This window comes from Pinus tabuliformis, chromosome 8 (assembly GCF_031772625.1).
Source record: "Pinus tabuliformis cultivar Carrire ecotype Pingquan chromosome 8, CPIR1, whole genome shotgun sequence".
NCBI classification, from domain to species: domain Eukaryota; kingdom Viridiplantae; phylum Streptophyta; class Pinopsida; order Pinales; family Pinaceae; genus Pinus; species Pinus tabuliformis.
The window spans coordinates 1,450,027,044-1,450,030,573 of record NC_142294.1 but is presented as its reverse complement, the minus strand read 5'-3'; the positions used below and the strand labels follow the sequence as shown (position 1 = coordinate 1,450,030,573).

The window sequence follows — 3,530 nt, the reverse complement described above, 5'->3', positions numbered from 1 at the left end:
CTCAAAATTTCTTTAATGGCTGGCCTCCCTCATGGGTCCTTGGCCTCCCAATTGATCTTGCACGTAAGTGGGAATGATACAAATATATGCTTGGCCATGCCAGAATAGTTCTTAATGAAAAATAAGATCATCTTGCTTGAGGCAGAAGCGAAGTTGACAACAATATCCTAGATCAAAAAATTTATAATTACATTACAAAGGATTTTCGGCATGTGTATAAAGTTGTAGGGCTGATAGACATGTCCAATTGGGACACCCCTCTCAAATTAAATTGCATTTTTTTTGCTTACCTTTCAAAACTGGACGCTGACATGGGAGAATCTCATTTAGATGGGGTTATAAGGTCCAAGGATTTGTTCTATGTATGGAACTCCAAAGGAAGAGGTGGCTCACCTCTTTCTTGGCTTCCCCTTTTCTACAACCATTTGGAAAGAAGTGTTGAAGTCTATCCACATTTCTACCAGGATTGATATATCCTCTACCAGTGCTTGTTTCACACATTGGATTGAATAAAACAGTGTTTACATGACACTCTTTCTTTACATATTTTGCCGACTTTGGCGGTGTAGGAGCGCCATCATATTTGAACATGTTTCCCCTGATGTGAGATCCACCTATACAAAGATCGTGGTATTCCTCAGAGAGATTGGGCCTTGGATCATTATTTTACAAAGGAGGATATGTGCTTACAAAGAATTATATTCATCTCTCCCGCTGGGTTTCTGTGATGGATCCTCTTCATTGGTTTTTGTGGTTGTGGGGTAATAATTTCTATGACGGTTGGTCTGCAATACAATTTCCACTGGTGTGCAGGGGCAGGTACAGACAATGAACCTAAACTGGTTGCTCTTTGGGGAGTTTTATAATGTGCATCCTGGTTGGAAATTGAAGAGATGGTGGTTGCAAATACTCTAAATATGTTATAGATTGGGTGCAAGGAAGTTCTTCCTTTGGACCTCCTTCATTATTCAATTGGATGACACCGATTAGACACCTGATCAGACATTTCAAGAGAATTAAGCTTTCACATGTCGACCAAGAGCAGAATCAGTGTGCAGACTCCCTCTCCAAAAATGGTTGGCCTGCTATGTCGAAGAAGATCTTCTCCTCCATTCTTGTCAACGACTCAATTAGCAGTGCAAGTGCCTTTTCCTTCTCAGCAAGTTGTCTCCTTTAGCCTAACGTATTTTTTATAGGTTCCAATAACTTTCAAAATTTTCTCGCAACCTTCAATGTCTTCATTCGAGGGTCCCTTATTTTCATATCCAGATATTTTAGGCACCTCTTCTTTATGTAATATGGCTGATCAAAATTAGCGTTTGTTTGTAATTCTGAGAATCGATATCTTTTTTGTGTTCCTGCCTTATGCGCAAGAAAGCTTTGTGTAATCTAGATTATGGGATATCATATAACAAGTAATGCATTTCTCTTTAATAGACATAACGCTGTTTTTTCTCTGTAAAAATAAAATAAAATGAAACCATAATAATCGTGGCATGTATAATTTCCAAATACTACAAAACCCAACACTGGTTGATCCACTTAATTGATATAAAGTGGATTTAAATAATTTTAAAATACTACAAAACCCATCGTTGGTTAATCCGGTCAATTGACATAAAGTGGATTTAAACTTACATAGAGGATTGCTCATATGCACTGGTTGATCCGGTTAATTGATATAAAGTGGATTTAAATAATTTTCAAATACTACAAAGCCCAGCACTGGTTGATCGGGTTAATTGATATAAAGTGTATTTAAACTTACATAAAAGAATTGCTTATATTTTATAATGCAATTACAATATTTTCGTTTGGCATAATCTAATTAATAAATAAAATTCTCTTCTAATTTTCTATTATTTAAAATAAGTTTTCCTGAGAAATTAAACGATTTAAACTTAATTTTTAAAAATTTTAAACAAAATTATCTACAAAAGAAAATAAAAAGTAAAAAAAATTATGCTTCTTATTTATTAATTAACCTCATCTTTTTTATTTTTCCCAATATTCGAACGTTAAAATAGCCAATGAGAAATTGTACGTTAGATCCCGTTCCTGTCCCTCCGTGGCAGGAGCTACGCCTCCACATCATCAACATCGGTTATCGTAGGCTATACTTCTTGAAGAGTGTGAAAGGCTAGATGGTTCTGGAGAAACAATACCTAATTACCTGGAGGATTCTGGATGGACAAGCGTTAAAAACAATAATATCGCAGATTGAAAATTGAAACCTTGCTTTCGGAATAGTCTGGAGCTTATAGCTGTACAATAATAATAAAGGATCTGCGAGCATTTGAGAATCCTCTCGAACCCACCTGATAGAGTAGACTAGATTGTTCCTCCTCATCTTATAAAAAAAGAAAGTAACATCTCATCTGATACAATCCTAGATCGATCTTGAAATCGAAACACCAAGAGATCAGAGTGCTGTTTTTCTATATTCATTCCAATCGCATATATTGCAGTAATAATTCATTACTAGTTGAAAATGTCGATAATTCCCAGCTTTTTCGGCAGGAGGTCAGTGGATCCCTTCTCCTTGGAAGTATGGGATCCTTTCCAAGCATTCACAGATCTGGCAAGCGGGGGACCATCTGGGCAATTTGTAAGGGAAGCTTCTGCGGTAGCCAATACCCAGATCGACTGGAAGGAAACGCCAGAGGCACACATTTTCAAAGCTGATCTTCCAGGTTTGAAGAAAGAGGAGGTGAAAATAGAGTTGGAAGAGGAGCAAAGAGTTCTGCAGATAAGCGGGGAGCGCAGCAAAGAAGAAGAGCACAAGAACGACAAATGGCACCGCATTGAGCGATCGCGTGGAAAATTCCTTCGGCGTTTCCGGCTGCCGGAGAATGTGAAGATGGAAGAGATCAATGCGAGCATGGAAAATGGAGTGCTGACAGTGACAGTGCCGAAGCAGGCAGAACCCCAACCTCCCCAACCCAAATCCATCGAGATCTCTGGCTGACTGAAGAGGTGAAATTGAGTCTACTTGTTACAGAATGTGTAGATGTGTGTCGTAAGCCTCCGTCCATTATCCAATCCAAAAAATAAACACCTCCATTCCCATTGCCAGTTGTTACATCGCTTACATTGAGTTTGTATGTGGTGTGCGTTTCTCAATAATATAATAAGAGTTTGTATTTGTTGTGCGATTTCTCAATAATATAATAAAAGGAGACGCAGGTTCAGGGCATATGCTGTGCTGCGTAAAAGGTTTTCATTAATAACTAATTTCCATTGTTATTAAACGGGTCTGCAGAGTGCTAGCGAATAATATGGACAGTGAAACACCCCCAATTTAATTAGATTTTGATAGAGTTGTAAATTTTCGAGGTGAAACACCCCAATTTAATTAGATGTTGATAGAGTTGTAAATTTTCACACTGGGAATAAGATCCTCATAGGCATTGATCCGATTATGGGTGGGGAAAACACATTGATATTCTTAAGTCTCTGATAAACTTCTTCCGATTATGGGTGGGGAAAACATACTGATATTCTTAAGTCCAAATAAACTTCTTTCACAG

At 37.8% G+C, this 3,530-nt stretch overlaps 1 pseudogene; it reads left to right on the top strand.

Annotated features, from left to right (window-relative positions):
- The first annotated feature begins 2,427 nt into the window (after positions 1–2,427).
- On the top strand, positions 2,428–2,978 carry LOC149241187 (18.1 kDa class I heat shock protein pseudogene; annotated as a pseudogene).
- The last annotated feature ends 552 nt before the right edge of the window (positions 2,979–3,530 follow it).